The following is a 25,138-nucleotide window of genomic DNA, read 5'->3' on the forward strand; positions in this document are numbered from 1 at the left end:
TTTCTCTTGGAATTCTCTTTTTTTAACTCATTCTTATGAAACCTAAAAATTCCCATGGGTTTCTTTTGCAGCTTCCAGCATTCTGAATTAAACACTACCCGTTCTATTACAATGGAGCTTAGACTTTCAATTCTCACTTCCACTCTTAGGAATTACCTTGCTGTTCTGAGGAGACAATCCCAGTTGTCCTTATTCAACTCTGGCTACTTGTTTCCCTTTCATTCCACTATCTTTTTCCCTTTTCCAGTGCATGAATTTGACAAAGGAAAGATCTATTTCTTTGGATCAACTTGTAAAAACCTGCCATTACTGCTACCTGTTTAGTAATTGCAAGCACTTGTTCTTCATCACGGGTTCTTGTTAAATTTAGCAAGAGAATAATCTCTCTGAGAATTCTGTCCACTGTTTCAACGCCTAATGGTTCTACCTTTTAAGATTACTTTGCTTAACCCTTTCAAATTCAATATAGGTTTGCCCAAACTATTTCTTTAAACCAACATTTTTTCCTGTATGCTTCAGAGACTAACTTATATGCACCCATTTACAGTGACATAATCCCTAGAAAACTTCTTTGACTGTGAAGCATAAATTTCCTGAGCTTTACCTGTTAACTGGATAATGCACAGTTTTCTTTTGGCCAATTTATTTGTCTGCATGTTGAAGTTATTGTTGTCACATGTACTGAGATACAGTGAAAAGTGTTGTTTTGCATGCTATACAGGCAGATCGTACCATACAAAGTGCATCAGGGTAGCAGAACAGCATGCAGAATACAGTGTTACAGCCACAGGGAATGTGCAGAGAGAGAGAGAGATCAGAATTAACATTTGAGAGGTCCATTCAAAAGTCTGATAATAGCGTGGAAGAAGCTGTTCTTGAATCTGTTTGTACATGTATTCAAACTTTATATCTTCTGCCTGATAGAAGAGGGTGGAAGAGAATATAACCAGAGTGCGACGAGTCTCTGATTATGTTGGTTGCTTTCCTGAAGCGTCAGGAAGTGTAGATGGAGTCAATGGCTGAAGGCTGGTTTTCGCGACGGACTGGGCAATATTCACGACATTCTCTATGTTTCTTGCGGTCACAGGAAGAGCAGTTGCCATACCATGCTATGATGCATCTAGATAGGTTGCTTTCTATGGTGCATCTATAAAAATTGGTAAGAGTCCTTGCGGACATGCCAAATTTCCTTAGCCTCCTGAGGAAGTAGAGATGGGGTGTTGTGCTTTCTTGACCTTTGCATCAATGTGGGTAGACCAGGACAGAAAGTTGATGATCATCACCCTCAGGAATTTGGCACTCTCGACCATCTCCACCTCAGCACTTGATGCACACAGGGGCATGCCCTCCACTCTGCTTCCTGAAGTCAATGACCAGCTCCTTTGTTTTGCTGATGTTAGTGGAGAGATTGTTGTCTGTAATATTTAAGTGCTAGGTCTGGAAACCCTATAATCTGAAAACTTTGCCTCCTGAGTGAACAGTAAGTCACCATCACCACTTCTAAATTTGTTGTTCCTCCACCATTCTTTCGAGTCTTTGCTCTCCAAGCAGTATGTAAGCTTGTATTCTTCCTACCAAATGCACCACCTCACACTTTATATTGAATTAATTTAACTATCACACTTGCAATATCCCTGTGTAATAATGACTTTGTATGTTTTGTCAGTTTTCCTAGTATTAACTATAACCTACCCGACTCTCCTTCCCTGCAATTGTTTTGAAATTGTACCAAGATTCCCAAATCCAAGTTGGTTATGTATTATTTTCTGCAAACATTTTTAATTACGTTTTGACACTTTGTTTCTTGTTTTTTTGTAATATATTATTGATAGCGCCATTCATTTTCTTTAAAAGCTAGTAAAATATTGAACAGGTACATTGAAAACAAAACACAAAAAAAGCTTTGTACTTGGCCCCAGCTTCCACTTGGATTGCTGTTCATCATATTTATTCAACAATTTAGGAAAATTCCAGATAAGAACATAACATGTATTTCAAATGTACTAATCTACATATTAATAAATATTAATTAGCAATGAGAAGACATTTCTTTTTCTGAATGGATGAAATAATGATAATCCCTTCAGTGCATTCATCGGATAGATTTGCCTGTTTCTCTATGGTCTCACACATTGGCCTTTATATCAAAGTATTTTTGGCTCATGTTTAAAGACTATGTTTCATATGTAACAGCATGGTCATTATTATGGCGGACATCAGAGAATCGGAAACAAAGCCTTTGTACATATGTAAAAAAAACTGAAAGATGTCTATTAGCATTTCTGCATTGGTTTGCATTAATTTACATCATATTAAATTATCTCCGTACACATGTATAAATAATTAGAATTAAATGTTGCCAATTCCAGTCTTACATGACTAACATTTAGGCATAGTATTGGAATATGTTTGAAGATCACTTTTCAAAGGTTACAAAAGCTTTGAGATGTAGGGCTCAGGCACGTGACTTACTGTTATCAATAAATGTTATATAAACAATAGCATTTAACACCATTGAGCAGAAAACAGGCTCAAGTAGTTCCCTCTTTACATCAAACAGATTTACGCGGTTCACTGCTGCCCTTTCTAATTATGTTTCTATATTTTACTGGACTGAATGTGAATGATTCCCTGTTGAGTTGTGAGTTTTGTTGCACCATGCTTTGTTCTATGCAAAGGCAATTACCAAAATGAACAAAGGACCAAAGACCTGTCTCTCCACAGGGAGACAATTGGATTGAAATAACTTGAGGAACAGCACTCTGCGAATGTGGAGCCAGATGAGGAATTAGGCCTCCAACTCAAACCGTTGCAGAAATCTTGCAGCAGTATTAGATATGAACAAAATCTGCTTCAAATACTTGTAATTAATATGAGAGATTGAGCCCTTGCATTGGCCGTATGTCTTAGCTTGCATTCATTGTATCTTATGCTAAATTAAATGCCTTTTATAGATTGCAACAAATTAATTGTACAATGGAAACAAAGTTAGTTCATTTTGCTGTTTCTTTTTTCTTACCGTCATCACCAGTTTCCTTGAGTTACACCCCCGAATATGGTGCTTAGGGTGGGGCACGTAACTTATCTCTACACTACAGTCAGAATGAAATTGTGCAGTGAGGAAAAGCACCAGGCCATTAATTCACCTCTTTCCACCGTCCATAATACATTGTCCATATACATTCCAACCAACTAATGCTCCCAATCCAATTAATTTAATCTTTTATGAGAAAGGAGAGTTTGTTTTTTTTCCCTGCAGACCATCTCCCAGGAGAGAAAGATAACCAATCAATTAATGTGTATTCTTACACTCTATGCTTCCTGGTCTATCACCCTCTTTCAGTTGATATCAATAATGAATTAGGAATTCAGGAACCATAATATTTAACACAGTATTTGCCCACCTCTGTTTGTATATATTCTCCTAAATTTCAGACCTCTTTTTAACCAGATGCCAGTCCATCTGTTTGTTAAGAGATACTGTATCACATTTCCTACATCACTTAGTAATCCAGCTACTTTTCTATGGATTAAAAGCTTTTAATTGCAAATCATTTTTGTTCAGGCTGGCTAGGTTTTGCATTTTTGTCATCTAACCTTTCTAAGATATTATGTGGTTCTGCTCTCAAATTCATTGATATTCAGCAATATGGGGCCAACCTTTGTACATATAAACAAGTGAAAGATTTATAAAGTGAAATCCAGAGCCAGGATTCATTTAATATTTGCATCTCAGCCAATTAACATAATATGACAGTACATGGAGTTAAAAGAGCTAACTGCCTCTTGCCAGAGTTACCTGACACAGGTTTTATAACAAACACATAGAATTGGACCCCATATACAAACCCATACAGATCAAAACCTGAAATGACACTACTCACCATAAATTCTTAGCAGTGTAGAATAACATGACTTCATTGGAGGCTCCACTGATGATGTCACCTAACATGGTGACGAAACGTCTGAACGAGAACAAGCCAGCTCGGTGAGCAAGTAAGCAACTTCAGTCCATAATCATTTATCAACCACAGCATAAGAAAACTGCCTTAAAATGTAATAGATTGACATAGTCTGAGATTTATATGTAAATAACATGGCCTATGGTTGAGCAGATTGATGGTCCAATTCATTGACCTTACTCTAAAAGCTTGCAGTATACTGTTGTCTGCATCATGTTCCTTGTTCATTGCTCATCATCTTCTCATTCAGCTTTGGCTGACAGTGCATTTCTCAGTACAAACATGGTGCCATGGTGGCTCAGTGGTTGGGGTGACACTGTGGCTCAGTGGTTAGCACTACTGCCTCAAAGCACCAGAGACCCAGGTTTGATTCCACCCTCGGGTGACTGTCTGTGTGGAATTTGCACATTCTCTCTGTGTCTGTGTGCGTTTCCACTGGGTGTTCTGGTTTCCTCCCACCATTCAGAGATGTGCAGGCTAGGTGGGTTGGCCATGCTAAATTGTCTATAGTGTCCAGGAGTGTGTAGATTAGGCGGATGGGTCTGGGTGGGATCCTCTGATGGTTGGTGTGGATGTGTTGGGCTGAAGGGCCTGTTTCCATACTGTAGGGATTTTATTTAAGAAAAGCTAATATAAAATGCATAAACCTCATACTGTGCTCAGAAGCGTGAGATAACAGCATGTGGTAATATACTTTGTAAGTTTTACTTCTGCTTAAATATTTAGTTCCTTTTAACCCTATAATCTATATTCTTAAAATTTAATGATTTGTTCAAACTGTGGCATGAGTTGACTTTGCACTTTGATTACTTAACTGAACTCTAAATGTTTCTATTGTGTGTGTGTGTGTGTGTGTGAATACAGCATGGAGCTGGAGGAACACAGCAGGTCAGGCAGCATCAGAGGGGCAGGAAAGTTCTGCTCAAGTGTCCCGACCCGAAACATCGACTTTCCTGTTTCTCTGATGCTGGCTGACATGCTGTGTTCCTCCAGTTCCATGCTGTATTGAGTTTGTTTGTGTGTAGTTATTGCAAATAATGTGTTTGAATTTTTTAAATTTCCCACTACAAACCTTTTCCAGATTGTAACTTCAATCTCCAATGAAGGTTTAACTGGGTCCAAACCCCTTCCATTTTCCAATCAGTTTTGATAAGCATGTGATTGAAGTTCTGAATGATCAGATTTTTGTTTCGAATATGTCAAGCTATCTGATTCATGTTTCTCTCCTTTAACATTCCACTACGTTACTGACCACAACTAGATTCGGAAACAGTTTTTAACTTTGCTCTTATGTCTTTAGTGCATTGAATTGTTTAGAACAGAAGGAGGCCGTTCAGCCCATCGTTCTGAGCCAACTCTTTGAAAGAGCTGACCAGAAACTGGGCTGAACTGCCTTTACATTCTCCCTGAAATGTAACTACTTCCCTTTTGAAAGATACTGTCAGACGGCCTTGAATGGAATTGTAACAACTTGCTGCATAATAATAAAAGCAACCTTCCTGCTTGCTCTTTTCCCCAATTATCTTAAATCGTTGATGAACTGGCCCTCCTGCTTATAGAAGCATTTTCTGCCATCAGTCAGTATAGCTGCTTTCAAAACAAGCCAACTGCAATCATTAGTTTTCCAAACTGCTGAATGAATAATTTTCTAACTTTCATCACTCTTGTGATACTCAACCATATGCAGCCTGCCTTTCTGTCTGAAGAATTATTCTGCAAACTGGCTTTCCAAGTGTTAATATTAATCCTGTATTTTGAGCAGTCTGCTGTGCTGCATTCTTGAATGATAAATTAACCTAAATGTATCTAAATTAACTATTCCTCCCAAACTGCTAATCTTTAATGGGAATTAATTCAATCGTAAAAATCTATGGTCATAATTCAGATGCTAATTCTGAAACTATTTCAGTTCTTCTATAAATTCTCTTACATATTAATAATAGGAATGTGGCACATAGAAGCAAAAGCAGGCCATTTGACTCTTTGACCCTGCTCACCAATCAATAAGATAACGGCTGATTTAGTTGTGGTTTCAATTCTGTCATCTCATCTAACTAACGTAACTCATGACTCCCTTATCTATCGAAAAAGCTAACTAATTCATACAATAATCGCCCTCTGAGGGAAATATTTTCTTCACCTTGAAAGGATGATTTCTTGTTCTCATACCATACCATCTAGTTTGGGCCTCTGCCACATGAGGCGACACCCTTCTGGTATCTACCCTGTCAAGTCCCCTCACAATCTTAAATGTTTCAATAAGATCATGTCTTGTTATTTGAAACTCCAATGTGTACAGGCCCTATTTGCTCAACCTTTGATAAGATAAATTCTTCTTCCCAGGATTCAGTCAACTGAACGTTCTTTGAACTGTTTCAAATACAATTGTATCATTTTTCAAAAACGGAGATCAAAGCTGTACACCATATTCCAGATGCGGTCTCATCAAAGCTCTGTAAAACAGCTTTAAAACTTCTCTATTTTTATATACTATTCCACTCTCAAAAAAAACCTACATGCCAAATGCCTTCACCATAACTTACTGTACCTGATTGTTAACTTTGTAATTCATGTACCGGCACATCCAAATCCCTCTGTACCGCAGTCTTCTGTGTGCTGTCTCCATTTAAATAATATATTACCTTCTTTATTCTTCCTGCCAAATGGACAAGTTCACATTTTCCCACATTACACTCCAACAGTTAACTTCTGCCTATTTCTTTGTGTGCACATTATCTCCTCTTGATAATTTAACTTCCTACTATTATGACCAAGGCTGAAGGAGTGCACTTTTGCAATAGTGGCGATACTCCACTATTCACAACATGAAGTAAAAATTGTTTATCCAGTTTTCCATATCACCAGTTAAATATCTTATCTATCCTAGATTTTAAATGCAAAGATCTATCAGTCAGGTTTCTTAATAAACAGAATTATTGGTTTGTTATAAAAATAAACCTTTTCATGAAGATGCAATGTTGATTAACATGTAGTCAGCAATAGAGAATTATAAATTTTTGTCCCTCTGAATATCATCCAGACATTCTTCAGAGAAAAGAGAAAATAATTGATTTCTTTACAAAGATTGGCTTCCTGATGTAAAAAATAAATTGAATTTAAAAACAGTAACATGCCTGGAAAATCTCTTAAAAGTTTGCCACTTCAGATGCTTGGAACATGCTTTCTGGTTTCTTGAAAAGATGGAGAAAAAGTGAAGCACTTATTTGAAAAGTAAAGTGGTTGATTTGCCAAACATATTGCCAAAGATCAATAACTAAAAACAAATTCTTATTGTCACTGAAGTCACGGCAATCACAAAATTGCAAAATCCTGGTTAGACACCTCTTGGAGTACTGTGGAACAGATGCAAGTAGCACACCTTAGAAAGACGAGAGTGGCCTCAGAGGGTATACGGTGTAGGTTTACAAAAAGGATTCCTGACTTCATGGATTAGGTGATGAGGTGAGATTAAGGGTGGCATGGTGGCTCAGTGGTTAGCACTGCTGCCTCACGGTGCCAGGGATCTGGGTTCGATTCCACCCTTGGGTAACTGTCTGTGTGGAGTTTACACATTCTCCCCATGTCAGCATGGGTTTCCTCCAGGTGCTCTGTTTTCCTCCCACAGTCCAAAGATGTGCAGGCAAGGTGGATTGGCCATGCTAAATTGCCTGTATGTTCAGGGATGGGTGGGATGCTCTGTGGGTCAGTGTGGACTTGTTGGGCCAAAGGGCCTGTTTCCACACTGTAGGGATTCTATGATTATACAAATTAGGCCTGTTTTCTTGAGCATTTAGAAGATTAATTGGTGATTGAAATGTTCAATGTATTAGCAGGAAAAGACAGGGTAGATAAAGCATTCTCACCTGAGCTAAGAGGCATGGTCTAAACATTAGGGTCAGACCATTCAGGAGCAATGTTAGGAAGCACTTCTATATACAAAGGATGGTAGAGATTTGAAACTTGCTTCCACAAATGGCCGTTGAAACTAGATCAGTTGTTAATCTTAAATCTGATAGATGTATTGATGTTAAGCAAAGGTATGAAAGGAAATGGGCCAAAGGCAGGAATATGGAATTGGACAACAGATCCGCGGTAATCTCATTGAATGGTGGAACAGTCTCAATGGACTGAAAAGCCTACCTCTGTTCCAATGTTTATGTTGTACACATTTTCTTTTGAAATAAATGGCAAATTTAGAAGTACCACATAAGAAGTACAACATTGTTCTGTTTGTTTTAAAAATATATTTTTTTAAATACTGTTAGTGACATAACTGGAATAAAGTCTTCAAGGTCAGAGAATGAATTAACATGCTTGGTTGAAACGGTCACGATTGCCAAACCCATTGGTTTAATATGATCTCTTCTGATTTAAATTCAGCTCTATCGTCACATCAGAAAATCACCATCTTGGCAATCCTTCTGTGATTTCATGAACATCCACTGTTTGAATAAAAAAAGTACCATAATAAATCTAAATAATGAAACAAGATGTCAAGTTGAATTATACTTTGGTGCACTATTTTTCCTTAACTAATGCTCTTTTGTTTGTACATGAAAGCCAATTGAATGACAGACTCAGTGGAGGAACAATGCATCAGTCATTTCTGTCATTGTTGATGGTTATGAGCTAGACCTTACTTCTTATGGAAACTGCCAGGTGTAAAATGCAAGTCCTTTTTTCCCACATTGAGCAAGCATTTTCGGTAAGGCTGCTTTGATGATTGGGAGTTTAGAACATCTACAATCTCAAGCAGGAAGGTACACATATGTGTTCCTGCCCTTGAGTCAGCCAGATGCACAGAGTTTCTTCACAAGCGACAGAGATTGGGGAAAACCTTCATAAAGTTAGAAGGCATCCAGCTGGAATTTCCCTCTAGTGGCTTTTCCTTTTTGTCTGCCATGTAAGAGATCAGCAGAGACATCAGGGTAGAATTTTAAAGTGGGGTCAGGAACCTGACACTCCATTGAATTCTGACTCCTCACCAGGAGGCATCTCAACAGCGTAATTCTCATAATGCTGTTTTTAAATTCAAGTAGTCTAATTGACCTGGAAGCCATTGATAGGAGGGAAGTTAAAAATGGAGATTCTGTCAGCACTATTCATATGCCTGGATGACAGAATGGATGGAAACATGCATGTTGCCGCATCAACTCAGGTCTTTGGAGGAAGTCAATTGACTGGATGATGTGTGTAGATGAGACTGATGCCCACAGCAAGCTGTTCCATTTTTCCATTCTGACTGGAATGGATTTGGACTTGCTTCCCTGCAATGGGGGTTGCTGCATCGTAGGTTGGGTATACTTTTGGGTAAAGAACTTTGAAACAAGAGTTATGTCTGTGCATGCCCTTAGTATGTCAAATGGTGGTATCATGCTATGTGTTGCATCTATTTGTTTATGCTTTCCACACTTAATACCTGATGGAAGGTGAGAAATTGTGCAATATTTTCGATAATGAAGAGTAATCTGTGTGATGAAAGGTGTGTGATTTATATTATAGAATCCCTACAGTGTGGAAACAGGCCATTCGGCCCAACAAGTCCACACTGTATCTGTAGGGCATCCCACCTACACCCATTCCCCTACCCTTTTCCTGTAATTTTGCATTTCCCATGGCTAATCCACCTAAATTACACAACCCCTGGACACTACAGGCAATTTAGCATGGCCAATCCACCTAACCTGCACATGTTTGGACTGTGGGAGGAAACCAGAAAACCTGGTGGAAACCCATGCAGACATGGGGAGAGTGTGCAAACTCCATACAGTCACCCAAGGGTGGAATCGAACACAGGTGCTGTGATGCATGAGTGCTAGCCACTAAGCCACTGTGCCACTCATGTCAATATATATTAATATTTTTAGGATTTGAATTTTAAAATAGTGACATATGGGTGTTGACTAATTTTGTGAAGGAATTTTTAAAAAGTCTAGGTCAGAAACTCCTTCTGGAATAGTTACCTAATTCAATTTGTGGCACAGATCAAGGAACCCACTGAAGTATACATGGAAATTTGTTCATCCTGGACAGTTTTATGACAGATGAAGTGTACATTCAAAATCTTTAGTTTACAGTTTAGAATAACCAAAGGTTGATTTTTGGTTTAGAAAAGATAAATGTTGAGCATTCAGAGGAGACCAGATTGGGGATCAGAAGCAAATCCAATCTCTCTCGCAGAAAGGGATTTTTTTTTCAAAGCAGTTAAGGGAATAAGTTACATTCCAGGCCACCAATGTTTGGTTAAATAGATGCAGATTATCAGAAGCTGAAGAGGTTAAGCTGTCATGTAAGAAGACTCCATATTACATAATCAATTAAGTTGAACTTGATATTTATTTTACAGTATGATTTCTTGATTTGAATCACTGTAAAATGCTGCTGTTGTGGAAATAATTTAAATAATAATTTAGAACTTTATTTTGTTCAATTTTTAAAGATTTTTCCAACATTGCTTTATATCTAAATAGTTTTGTTTGTTTTTCATGTTTTGTGTCAAAAGCTTCTGTTCTAATATTAAGGAACCGCTGCAACCTCAGGTGACAATGCTTCAGTGAACAATGCTACATTAACAAAGTTAAAAAAATGCATATAATCTAACAGCGCAGACTTTCATTTTGGAATCCTACTTGACCTACAATCAGTTGGGATGTAAGCATCAGCTATAAATAAATGTTACCAATTTGACATACTAGAACTTATTGCTCCAGCTTCATAGTTCAAAGACTCTGTCAGTCCTCTTCTGAAAGATGTGGATTGCCTTTTGGAAGCATCCTGAGGGAGCACAGTCAAACATCACAAACCAACTTCACAGTTTGTGTACAAATTACACAAATGTAGAATTCTTAATCATAGCCTCTGGCTTTATAATGCACCTTGAGCAATACAACAGACAGTTTAAAAGTTTATTTGTTGATTGAGATTTTAAATAAAATCCAAGAAGAGCGAGACAAAGTGCAATTTTTTTTTGTCAGGACTTAGCTCCCTTCTATCACTTTGTGGAAAATATCAGCATCACCTGACATGCTGTAGGATCAATGGAGATCAATATGGTTCTCTAAGACTTTGAGGGGCCTTATTCAATCTGGCACAAGGGGAGGGGAGTGGAAGAGGCATAGTTGTTGGACAGCCTAGTGTATGGACAGGAAGAAACGTGAGTTTTGACCATTCCTTTCCACATGTCAAGTTCACAATCTCAGCTGCATACTGCAGTTAAATGTGGTACAGATACAAACCAAGGCTATGTCCATCCAGTGTGAATGAAGAAAATTCCAGTAATTAGCCATTGGCCATTCTCATGCATCTCGATGGCTTGGACAAAGGTCTGGGGACATGTTACTGTCATCTGTTAAATGCAGAGCAGTTTGAACTCCAAGAAGCAACAGTGGAGGAATGAGCTTTTCATAAAATACTATCTTGACCTAGAAAAAGCATTAAAAAGGAATAAAATTTTATTGAAACACTTTTCAGTCAGAATATTTTCCCAATGCCTTGACTGTATGATATCAATCTTGTGTTTGTGTCAGCGGTCAAACGTTCAATACACACTTGAGCACAGTATCCAGGCTGATGTTTCAGTGAAGAACTAAACTACTGTCAGACATATCGTGCTTTCAATGAGACCTTAACCAAAGTCCAATTTATCCTCTTTAAGTGGAATGCTGTTAGTTAAAGAAGAGCAGGGGAACTTTCTCAATCCAACATTTATCCATCAACTGACATTGTTAAAATAAATAATTTGATTATTTGTCACCTTACTACTTATGGGATTTATTATGCACAAATTGACGACTGTATTGGCCAATGGCACCATTTTAAAAAAGTGCTATTGACTATGAAGTGTGAAGTACTATTGGACATTGTGAGATTGCAAAATGTGCTGAATTAATGAAACTATTCCTTTCATGTATGCGCAGCATATAGAAGAATAGCTAACTTGCATAAGTGGTGTTTCCTGAAAATAGTCTGTGATTAAAGAATAGTCAATTGTGCAATGTAGTACCCTTTTAATTTGTGAATGATTCAATTTAAAAATAACAAACAGCAAAGTTTTATTTTGAAATAAGATAGTCTATCACAAAAATTACTGCTGAACATTAATAGAAGCAATAAAGTTATTGGCTAAAATACATTCATAAAAATCAAAAGGAAGCAAAGACACATACAAAGACGAAAGTAAGATAATTTCAGACAAATTAAATCGTTAAGTTCTCATTCCAAAGTGAATGGGTTGAAACTAGATGTCAGATTCAGCAACTGTGATGTGTTTTCTAGTTAAATAGTCAGTATTATGCTGCACAGGTAGATTCAGCAGGTCACCTGGAGGTAGGTGGTTTCTTGTTCCTCTCCATTTCTGCAGGTGTAGCACTTGCAATTGTCTGAGCTATTTCAGCAGAACAGCAGTTGATTTCTGAATATCTTGGTCTTTGCCCCCAGCCTTGTCAAGAACTCTCTTGGAAGATATGTCTCAGAGTTCTTCCTGGGGTATCTGCAGAAAATGACTGTTCTCAGCCAGAGTTAATACTGTTCAAAACCCAACATGCCTACAATCCCAGACTTGCATATAATGTTTTCTAATGAGATGTTAGATAAGCCTATGTCTCAAGAATACTCCCACCCATTGTCTTTTAGCAGAAGGAATTAACTTTTCAAATGTCTCAAACAATAATTTAAATGGTTCTAATTCCTCCAGATCTGATGAGGTAGGAAAAGGCTATTTATGCCTTCTGGACAGTCATTTCAATAAGTTTCTGTCTACCCTTATGGAAATATTCACATTATTTCAATTGTGTTCACATTTCTGGGAATGTCAACTTAAAGTCCACTTAGACCCTTCTAACAAGCTTCACAAGACTGCAGTTATAAAGGGTCAGGTGACTTCTGGTAGCTTTTTTTAAAGGCTTTGTGTGTCCATTTAAAGAAAGATTGGTGTTTTACAAAATCTATAATAACTATTCTATTCATGAGATCCACAATACAAGTCTGATCCCTGAGAGAAGAAATTCCTCCTAGTTTCTATCTCAAATAGGAGACCCTTTATTCTGGAAACATGTCTGGGAATGCCTAGTTCTAGATAGCCTCATAAGAGGAAAACATTTTCTCAGCATTTACCCAACCAAGTCTCCTCAACATGTCATAAGTTTCAATAAGATCATCTCTCATTCTTCTAAAACCCTAATAATTAAATGCTTAGCCTGCTCAACCTTCCCTCATAAAATAACCCCTTCACCCACAAATTAACCTGGTGAATCTTGTCTGAACTGCCACCAATGCAAGTACAACGCTCCTAAAGTAAAGGAAAATAACTGGATGCAGTACTCCAGGTTTTGTCTCACCAGTGACCCGTACAGCTGTAACAAGACTTCGCTAATCTTATAGTTCTCCCTCCTGCTTGCAATAAAGACTAACACTTCATCAACTTATCACTGCAAACGTTGTTTTAACCAGCACCTAATGAACTGGCGTGCCCAACAAACCGGCAAAAATGCTATACATGCAAATCCAGAAGTTTACTGTATTTTCGCAGTGTTTGAGTAGTCAGGTGAGGGTGAGAGTGAGAAGGCTCTCTGCCAATATGTTTTATCTAAGGCAAAGTTGCATTATTATTTAAGTGATTTATGCTGTAAATAAAGTATAACAATGATGTGTATACCCATTTTATAACATTTCTATTATGTAGTGTGTGTTTTTACATTGATTATGTGGACCTCTCGATCACTGGAATATTAGATCAACTGGCATACTCCTGGTCCCATAAGTGTCAGTTAATAGAAAGTTTACTGTATTAGGTTGACAAATACAATAACAAGTTGTGGATACAAAAGTTGCAGAATAGCAAATGAGACAAATGACCAGTTTTTTTTTTTAATTTTGTTGAGAAACCCATGGATATTGGCCAAAATTGAGAGCACTCCTTCCAGTCTGTAAAATAGTCCTATGCATTCTTATATTTTCATTTGAGCAGGTAGCCATTTTGTCAGTACCAAAACATTTAGACAAAAGCACCTCTGACAATGCAACACTTCTCATGGTACTGCATCAAAAGATCAGCCGAAATTATATGATCAAGCTCTGAAGTGTGGCTGAAATATATGATCGATAATGAAGAAAACATAACAAAATAAGCCATGCTTGGAGGAGGTGATGACCCAATGGTATTATCACTGGACTATTAATCCAGAATCCTAGGTAGTGTTCTGGGGACCTGGGTTCAAATCCCACCATGGCAGATGCTAGAATTTGAATTCAATAAAAATCTGGAATTAAGAGTCTAATGATATCCATGAAACCATTGTCAATTTTTGGAAAAACCCATCTGGTTCACTTATGTCCTTTAGGGAAAGAAACTGCTATCCTTACCTGGTCTAGCTTACATGTAATTCAAAACCCACAGGAATGTGGCTAACTCTTAAGTACCCTCTGGGCAATAAATGCTGGCCTGGCCACTGACAGTCTCAACCCATGAATAAATTAAAAGAAAAGCTACTGGTACACAAACATAATCAGATATTTCATATCAAATTTCTGTACTAATTCAAGTTTCAGCCATTATGTTCAGTTACCAGCATGTGTGTAAAATTAGATGCCGAAGAGTTATGCATTGACAAAGATTTCATTTTCGTTATGCTCAGCAATGCAGCACTTTGTTTACCTTTACAGCTATTATTGATTTATAAGTGTAAAAATAAAAGTTAATTCACAGTTGAATTCTGTTGCTGCAGGGTATAATTTTATGCTTGGAAAATCTTGCAGTTTTTAAATGACTCTGCAGAGTATAGAATTGACTTTTGGATCAAATCTGACAGTCTTAGTGCTATCAGATTTGTCAAAATTATCTATTGTCACCTAATATTCTTCAGCACATTTCAAAACTGTTGGTTTCTCTGCTCCGGTTATTTCTGCGCATACCCATTTTATAGATTAGGAGTCGATCGTGAGATTTCACATCTTTCTTTAGTTATCTCTTCCCTGTACCCCAGGCCCTAATTTAAACTTTAATGCAGTTTTGGACAGAATAGCTTTTGGGCTTCAGTTCAGTATTCTTCTACTGCAGCCAAAATCTAGCCTCGAGTTGTTAGAACTTCTAAGATTTTTGAATTCCTAATCCTACCAAAAAACGTTGACTTTCTGAGGATAAAAATCTAAGGGTCCAGCCAGCAGTCAATAAAATAATGGCAGGTTGCTTCTTAAAGTGAGGCACTATTCTATTTCACTGGAGTAACTATTATTGTGTTGAATATATTACTTTAAAGTATAAGCCAATGGCAAGCCCACTAGGTCTGGAGACTCCTTGTAAGTGGAAGAGTTGAGGGTGAGGAATGAGCTCCACACTCGTGCCAGATGGGTTTCCAAACATGCTGTCTGCTCAAGTGAGAGAGATTTTCCAGAATGCATTGCTCCAGGAGTGTCTTGCACCCCACCTCCCAAGGCAATGCAGGGAACACTTCACCGACTCATCAGCACGCCAAGAGTAGGTACTGCTTCCTCGTGTTCCCAGTCTCTAAAACATATGGTGACAAATCCTCACACCACTTTAACAGCATTCAACAATTCCTTTCTCTCCATCATGTTGTTCATTATCTAAGACAAAATCTCACCTCACCATCTCAAGTTCATTGCAAACACACGTGCACACAGAGTCAGTGCAACCACTAGGCAGTCACCTAGAGTGGCAGAGTTTGGGGAGATGATAAAAAACCTGAGTGAACTATTCATGGACTTCCAATGTCTATCAAATGGTGAATTACATGACATTGGGGCTTTGGAAATCTGTCTTTGGAATCTTCCTTTCCAACATTCAGAAAGAGATTTACCTTAAATAAAAATCAGAACTGTCAGCTTTGATGACAGTTTCTGCGAGTAGGAACTGCTGCTTCTGACCTTTGGGAAGCTTTATGGTTTACCAGCGAGCTTACAAAAAGTTCAGGACCATCACGTCTTTCCCTCTCAGCACATGTCAGTTTTTGTTTTGAATAAACATTAACTCTAAGTTAAACTGATGATTACTGAGTGCCGGAGTCAATTGCAAATCAGTAATGAAGCAGCACCAAGTGAAGGAGAGACACAGTTTTTGACTGCTGCAGCTCCTTCAATCTCAGATCATGCTGCTCCTGTACAGACAGAATGTGTGACTGGAGGAACAACAAGGGCAGGAGAGATGGAATCTGCTGTTTGGAGATTGATGAGCAGTCATTCCGATGGTCCAACTTCCAGCTGCACTGTCACCCATCAGTTTGACCAGCAACCTGACATGCTCAACATCCTCAGTAAGGCTAAAGACAAAACTGAATAAAACAAAAGAGAGTGCAAGAGACCAAGTGACATCCAGAGTAGGTCAGGGATTAGGGAACATCTGGACCAGGCCAGGATAAGGATGGAAGCCTGTTGCAGGATGGAGTCTGTCCTCATCCAGGGTGAGGTCTCTGTGTTCAGGAGGGAATTCCGACCTGGGGTTAGTATGGCAGCAACTTGGTTCATCCTCTCAGATGAAGAAGCTTCCATGCCCAGGCTTTGAAAATGGGACCATGATGGGCCTAATGATATTTAAAATTATGCATGAGGGATAATCTGCCTTGGGAAATGTAGCTACCCACATTCCCACACTGTTTAATCAAACTGAAACTTGAAATGTATTGAGTAATGATCACAGTGTGTAAAAATACAGATTCTTTGGTCATACTAATGTACAATATTCATTTTATAACGTTAATTGTGGGGGTTGAGATACAAGGCTGTAGTTTTGCCCCGGGCACCTATTACATTTACGCTGTGTTTGCAGTTAGATCTTTCTGACTCCCTTCATATGGGAGGCTTTGCAAGTTCCGCAAGTTCTCCTAGAGCTGCTAACTCATTTTGCAGTCAAGACACAAGCTTCCCGTTCAACACCTCCTCATTCTGCTCATGTCTTGCTGCTTCCTTCTCTCAGCATACACACTGCTGGTATAATCCCTACAAAACTTTTCAACTTCCAATCAGTAACTGATTCTCCTTCACGTTCTACAGGATAATAATTGTGAGAGGAGCAGGGCTGCAGGAGGATCCCTGCGTAACCCTGAGTGAGATAGAACAACAAGCTATGGAAATGTATAAGCCTGTATGTACTTATTTCTTAAACGCAGGATAAACACATAGTCATCCATGACCACTGCATCCGATTCTATTGTGATTCACGTGCAACCTTACACTGCCATCCCAATATTTCATTCTTTTCTTTTTCCTCTAGATCCTTCTTAATAGTAAGATCCTCCACAAAGTAGGAGCAGAAGCAGAGGTAGCAAGAACTGTAGATGCTGGAGTCAGAGATAACAAAGTGTGGAGCTGCAGGAACACAGCAGGCGAGGGAACATCAGAGGAACAGGAAAGCCAATGTTTTGGATCGGGACCCCAAAACATCAGCTTTCCTGTTCCTCTAATGCTTCCTGGCCTGCTGTGTTCCTCCAGCTCCACACTTTGTTATTGCAGAAGCAAAGATTCCTTTTTACAAGATATCATTATGCATTCTATCACTACCAAGCACCATCACATTGATTGGCACCTCACTAGGGTTGTAGAGTAAAATGAGGAAGCATCAATATGTTGATGAGGCACTTAGCCTTAGTCTGCAACAGCAGAGTAGTGATGACTGAGGGTGCCAGTATACATTTCACTGAAGGCAAATTCTACTCATGGCAGTGCTAAGCAGGATAGGGACGAACATTTCAGGAGAAAGAATAAAACCAAATTGCACAAGCGGTTTTGTGAGGAATGCAAGTCCGACCAAGGAGTTTCGCCAGCATAGCTGTAAAAGTGAAGGACTCTAACGATAGCCTAAATTTTGACATGTCGTCAGAACTAGTCATCTGCTTTGGAGACTGTGTCAGGCCTTCATGGAAATTATAACCAGGCTCTCACAACAGGATTCTATTATCACATAAATTGTAGCAATCATGGAGGGTCATATAGCTACCACATGAATTCTACACTCACAATTGTGCTGTCACTTGGAGAGGCAGACATTCACTTAGGAAAGATTAGTGGAGCAGGTGGTGAGGCACTTTTGAAGAGTTACACATCTTCAGCACATTTTCTTCCTTGCTACCTAGCCAACTATTATACAGTCCAGCGCCAGAAAGCCAGCTAGGTGAGACTACCCTGTAATAATCTTGAGCCTCTCAGACTCAAGAACACAGTGGTGGTCACAGCCACCGTCCACCTCAGGTATAGCTGTAGCCTCCCAACAGCAAACGCTGTGAATGTGTGCAACTGAATGAAAATTTGGTTCCATCTTCTGTTTATAGCTAAATTCATAGGCTTTTACATACATGGGAATTTCATAACTAAGGCTTGATTTTCACACTGAAGGCAAAAATCAGGAAATGGGAGATTTTCCTACACCAAAATCCCACCTCCAAATTAGCAGAGTCTGCTGATACTATTTTCATGATGGGGAGTTGGGAGTAAGCTAGAATTTAATCAGCTTCTGTTCACCAAGGCATTGGATTTTGGGAATGAGTGTGAGCATTGCTAACACTCGCTGCACCGTACTCCTTATACCTTTAACTTTTTGCCCTTAATCCACGACAAACAGAACTCAAAGTCTCTATGATAACATTGAGAATCTCAAAAAAAACTGCAAAACAAACAAGAACTATTTGAATCCACCTTAAAAATACAACCTTCTTAGAAGCTCATAAATCTGTCAAAAAAAACCCCAGCTCACAGCCCCCTTGACAATTGAGTCAACAAAGCCTGCTCGGAAGAATTGATTAATGAGTTGGAAGCCAACCAAAAGTTCATAATTAAATTCTACTGAATGACTGTTTCAGCAAGCCTTGCTGAGTTGAATCAAAAATTGGTTTGGAATTCCTCCTCTACATTGGTGAGACCAAGCGGAGGCTTGGAGGCCACTTTGTAGAGCACCTGCGCTCTGTTCACGACAAATGACAACACCTACCAGTCGCAAACCATTTCAATACCCCCTCCCATTCCCTGGGCGACATGTCCATTCTGGGCCTCCTCCAGTGTCACAATGATGCCACCTGGAAACTGGAGGAGCAGCACCTCATATTCTGCCTCTGGAGCCTACAACTCAATGGTCTTAATGTGGACTTTCCCAGTTTCATATTCTCCCCACCCCTGGCATCCTCCCATGACCAACCCTCCCTCTCATCCCCACCTCCCTGACCTGACACAATCTGTCCACCTTCTCTCCCACCTATCCACTTCTTCCACCTCACTGACCAATCCCCACCACTGCCTACCTGCACTCACCTATCACCATCCCACCTGCCTTCTCCAGCTCCACCCCTCCTCTCTCTATTTATTTTGGAGCTCCATTCCCCCTCCGCCATTTCTGAAGAAAGGTCCCAACCCGAAACATCAGCTTTCCTGCTCCTCTGATGCTGCCTGGCCTGCTGTGCTCCTCCAGCTCCACACTATGGAGAATCGTAGAATCCTTACAGTGTGAAAGCAGGCCATTCAGCCCATAGAGTCCACACCGACCCTCTGAAGAGCATCCCACCCAGACCCACCCAGACCCACCCCCTACTTTATTGCTGTAATCCCGCATTTGCCCTGGCTAATCCATCTACCCTGCACATGTTTGGACTGTGAGAGGAACCTGCAGCACCTGGAGGAAATCCACTGAAATAACTACATAGGGGCTGGTATCTTGTCACTAAGTCACCCTTTATACACGAGCGCGTAGTACCCTGGCTGTGGCCAGCCAGCTCAGAGTCAGTCCCGGATGTGAGGATACTCTGAATCCTCTGTTTATGTCTGTCAGCCAAGGCTCCCTGACTGGCCCATGTTCACAATCTCAATCAAGTAACTCATAGCCAATAAGATTCATCTGGATCCAAACACTACGCCCACACAGACACAGGGAGAACATGCAAACTTCACACTAAAAGTTGCCTGAAGGTGGAATCGAACCCGGGTCCCTGGCATTGCGAGGCAGCAGTGCTAACCACAGAGGCACTGTGGAGAAGTTGCTTTTATATTCACATTCACCTGTACCAACATTACTGTCTGGAGGAAAATTTACTTTATGGTGACCAGTGGTCTACCATATTAATGTATACATTAATAGATTCGCATTAAAGCCTACAGGGGTAGCAGCTTTGCTCAGTGGCAGCATTCTTGCTTCTGTATCAACAGGTCCTGGGTTTGGAGCCCAACTGTAGACTTTGCACATAATCTAAGCTGACATCTTAATGCAGCCCTGAAGCTGCATTGTTCTGCCTTTCAGATAAGATGTCAAACTGAAGTCCCAACTGCCCTCTCAAATAAGTGTAGAATATGTTGTTGGCAATCTTTTGAAGAAAAGCAGAGGAGTTTTCCTGGTGTCTGGCCAAAATTTATCCTGCAGCCAACACCAAATACAGAGAAGTGAAAACAGTAAGGCCCAGAACTTACAGTCTCCAGATAGTTGGAAACTGAACGTAACCATTACTGGACTCCTCAGAAGCTCTGGTGCACTGGCTACATGGGGATTACTTGGGAAGTTTAATCTTCTAATGAGCAATTATGTGTCTGGAATCATCTGAAAAAGAATCTGAACTCTGATCCGAAGACTTTTGTAACTTATTTATCTTATTAGTTGCCCAGGAAAACATAGGGGAATTAAAATTTTAATCCTAATTCCTGCATAACTATAAAACTATGCCCCCAATCACAAACTGAACCCCCTAAATCCAATACTCTACCATGTCCCTGACACACCCATGCAGCTGGCATCCTACCTCCTTATCGACCCAGCACCCTGCTGCTTTACCCACTTACCTTCTGTCCATGACTTGTAAAAGTGCCCTGGGACCTTTAAACCACAAAATATGCCAGATACTGCTGTGAAATATGGGTATGGTTCGGCCTCCAGTGCTTATCCTTCTCTGTGCTGGAAGATTCCCAGAACAGGTCACACGCTTTGTTTCTCGGGAGACCTGAATTGGAAGTTCAGGCCAGAAACATGGGGTTCTGCGGCAGGGTAAGTTAAATTCAATTATGATTGACACTCTTCAGAAGATTTGGCCCATTTATGTTGGAAACCGATATCAGGTCTAGCACTTTCTGTGCAGAAAAAAAAATACACTTACATTTCAGGTCTGTGACCTTACATCAGAACAAAAAAAAAGATTGTTCATCAGAAAAAGGGTCTAGGCCCGAAACGTCAGCCTTCCTGCTCCTATGATGCTGCTTGGCCTGCTATGTTCATCCAGCTCTGCACCTTGTTGTCTCAGATTCTCCAGGATCTGCAGTTCCTACTATCTCTCCAAAAAAAAATTACATGGTTATTTACTCATCATTTTTGCAAAACCTCGCTGCCATGATTTTCTGTAACAGTGACCACACTTCAAAGTGTTTAATTAGTTGTAAAAGTACTTGAGAGATCCTGAGGTCAGGAGAGTGGTTTGGGTTGAGAAGAATGCTTGTGAAAAAATGGCTAATGAATGCTGAAGATTCGGCATCACAACAAGTTAGGCCAAGGACAACGACCTTTGAAGTTAAAAATGATATTTTCAGATGGAAGGAATGAATAATGTATCTCATGATAAATGGCATTTTTATTTGTTGTGCACAGCCTATTATTGTGGAACAGGTTTCATTGAACAATTGGTTTTCAGTACAAAGTAATACCAAGTGTGGGTTCAATTCTCGCATCAGCTGAGGTTACCATATCCTCTTCAACTTCTCCCCTCACCCGAGAGGTCAGGTTAAACCACCACCAGTCATCTGTTTCTAATGAGAGACAGCAACTCTGTGGTCTGGTAGGGCTATGGTAACATTACATTGTTGACTGTTCATGTTGTTTAGAGAAACATTGTTTCTGATCAACTCTGTTCTCTGGTGAGACCAGAATCTTCCCAAGTGGCAGAGCAGGCCTGAGGAGCCAAACGGCTTTCTCCCACTCCTCTATCTTATATTCATAAGAGGCTTTTGAGTTTGAAACAAACTTTCTGCCACGGGACAAAAGTAACATTCTGCCATAAAACAAAAGTTAGAGTTTAGAGAAGCTGGAAACCTATCATGAAAACAGAATACGCTAGAAATACTTGACAGACATGTCAGTTGATGACCTTCCATTGGCCTTGAGGCAGTTTAGAGTTGATTTGGAAAGACTTTCCCATTTTTCGTCCTAAACAATGCTAAAAGCATTGATTCAGGATGTTACCGTTTCCCTTTATGTCTAATTTAGTGATAACAGAGGCTCTGCAATAGTGCAGCCCCATAGGATTAATACCTAATTTAAAATCACTTTCACTTTCATGATAGACTGAACTAGTTACAATATTTTACTTCAGAAAATGTAGTCTGTGGGAATAGTTAATTGAATATTTACATTGTGCTCAGGACTAGTCTGTCTACATATGGACCGGTCATTTGAATCAGATAAGTTAGGCAAACACACTGTTATGATCAAGTAAGGAGGGGGTGATTCAGCTCCCTCTTAATAATCCCCCGAGTGTTATAACACAGATCTGTGATTCTTTCAGCATCTCATGATTCAATTAGCACATAGCTATCTCACACTTCAATTTAAATACAGATCGCTAGTTTAAAAATGAAGGAGCCAATTGTAAGTTTTTCTTGTGTGAAAGGAAGAGGAATTTTTTACTTACTAGCCCTGATTAAATAACACAATGCAGTATCAAACATACACACACAAACCAGATATATTATTTTAAAACTGGAGAGTGTCAAGCTCAAAAAGATCAAGAATCTGCAGTTTGAAAAACCCTTAACAATCCTTCAGGTGTTATTTTCAAATGACAGTCTGTAAACTGTGCCTGGAATATAGTTCCTTTGTGTGTCCATGAGTCTGGTTTCACTTTTTGCTTTCCAAGCTAGATAATTTGTAGGCAGGTTTCTCATTCTAATATGAATGAGAAATTCACAGAAAGGTGTAAATCAAATAAATATGAATAACTGCCTTCAGTCATTTTTATTACATATCATATTTCAGTTCAGACTTGGTTTTATTAGTTGAGTGTTTTAAGAACTGATCTTCCAACACCCTCTCGAATATTTTAATTGATTCTTCGCCACATTTCTGGGTAGTGGAGTCCAGACTCTACTCAGAGTGTGAAAAGTTTTCTCTCAACTTACGGTTGCTTCATTTGCAAATTAAAACTCTGTCCTCTGTTCTCCATCCTTTAAGAAAAGGAGACAGCTTCTCCCTACCTATTCTGTCCAGATTCCATTGATTTTGAAATTTTCATCAAATCCCTTCTTGGACTTCTCCTCTCCTAGGAAAATAGTTCCAACTTCTCCAACCTATCTTTGTAATTGAAGTCTCTCATCCCTGAATCCATTCTTGTAAATCTCTTCTGAACACACTCTTCACTATTATTACAACCTTTTTGAAGTATGGTATCCCAAACTGCACACGATACTTCAGCTGAGATCTAACCAGTCTCTTATGCAAGTTCGGTGCAATCTCTTGGCTCCTGTGCTCCATGCCTTGACTATTCTGAGCTTTATATTTCTTTGTTTTTCTAATTTATTCCTACGATCTGTAATGCTGAGCATTTTATTTCTTTATTGTCCTTTCCTTTCCAAAGAATTTGTTCTTAAAAATCTGTACCTAGGTACCTTTGTACCTAAGATGGCACCGTAATGTGGTAACTTGTAAACTTTTCACTGTATTAATTTGAGTACATTGACAATAAAGTTAATTCCGTGTAAAGTCAAAAATTCTGTATATTTTAGCAATTGCTCTCTCCATCTGGCCTGCCATTTTAAATTGACATATGTACATCAATGTTTCCCCTTTCATGAAAGCATTTTAGTTTATAAAGGATCCCAAATATTAGAAATCAGACGATGGAAGGGTAAAATTGATAGTGCATTTCTGCTACTTTCTTAACAATGTATTAAATAATGTCAGAATTCAACTGGATTAAATGGTAGGTAATCAGGGGATATTTGCCTTTGCCTGCTTATAGGCTGCCAGGTTATTCATTGTGTTCACTGCAAAATGTTCAAGGTCAATTTGGAAACATTTCTGGCTGACAACTCTGTGGAGGAATGTTGGGCATGATGTTGGTCATATTACCTCCTGGAACCCATATTCTGTGGGGATTGGAGAGGGATATTCCCAGGATTCACTTTTTCTTGAATGAATCTGTACTTTGTTTAAATGTTCCTCTCCCAAAGAGGTTATACATCTGTTGTGAGTCAGTCAAGGTGGAAATTTGTAGATTTTATGAATAATGTTGCCAAGTTTTAACATGCCTTCTGGGACACAGGCTCAATTGGCCAATTGGCCTTGAGCTATCTTCAGCATTTTCAGAGTCATCTGTGGCCACATTCAGTAGGAATCATGTTAGTAGCTCCCAGAACGGGCAGCAACGATAAAGAAAATCAAGGCCAATGTTTGTTCATTGGGCTATTGTAATACTAAATTAAGTTGTGCCATTTCCTGTGTAATTGTTTGTTTAGCAATTGTTTGTCAAGACATTAATGGGCTGAATCTTTCCATATTTTGTGTGTACGATGGAAAACTTCTGAGTGAGGCCCAGCAAGATAGCTTGCATGATTGTCCCTAATTTTCTGCATTCAATGTTTACCAAATGATGCCCCTCATGTCCAGCACTAGCTCCATTCTCACACTCCCTGGATATACCCACCACTGCTGGGATATCCTGAGATTTACCAACATCCCTAGTGCTGGCACCATCTTGGAAATACCAACCTGGTCAAGTTCAGGGTCACCGTCTACTGTGAACATAGTGCCAAGTAGCCACAAACTAATGCCGCTCAGGGCACATACATTTCCCTGTACACACGGCCGTGAGTCCAATACCTGTCGTGGTGTAAATCACACAGCAGACCTGTCCTTAGCCACATGCCCTTCGCAACCCTCTAAATCACTGCTGCTCATCCCTCACCATAGCCAAGCATCTCATCGCTGTTCAACATGGGGCAATCACATGCAAAGAAGATAAACCATATTTCAAAACATTCAGTTTTATTGACCTACACCAAAAGTGAACAGAAGCTGCACTTGCCTCTCAGAAAAGAAAAGAACTACTTGCATTTCAAGCACCATCAATTTTACAATCAATGATTAATCACTGTGCCAAGCTTTCATCAATGGGAACTATGTCTCAATTAAGTTTTACCTGACTAAAAGCATCCCACTTTGCTGTACTTTAGCATGCCATTAGTGATGTTCTTCATGCTCAATGTCCTCACCT

At 39.4% G+C, this 25,138-nt stretch overlaps 1 protein-coding gene across 1 annotated transcript in view; it reads left to right on the forward strand.

Moving 5' to 3' along the window:
* The window catches only part of asic2 (acid-sensing (proton-gated) ion channel 2), a 416,856-nt gene that overhangs the window by 380,769 nt on the left and 10,949 nt on the right, over window positions 1-25,138 (forward strand). The window lies entirely within an intron of this gene.

This window comes from Rhincodon typus, chromosome 30 (genome assembly GCF_021869965.1).
Source record: "Rhincodon typus isolate 14 chromosome 30, sRhiTyp1.1, whole genome shotgun sequence".
Taxonomy (NCBI): Eukaryota; Metazoa; Chordata; class Chondrichthyes; order Orectolobiformes; family Rhincodontidae; genus Rhincodon; species Rhincodon typus.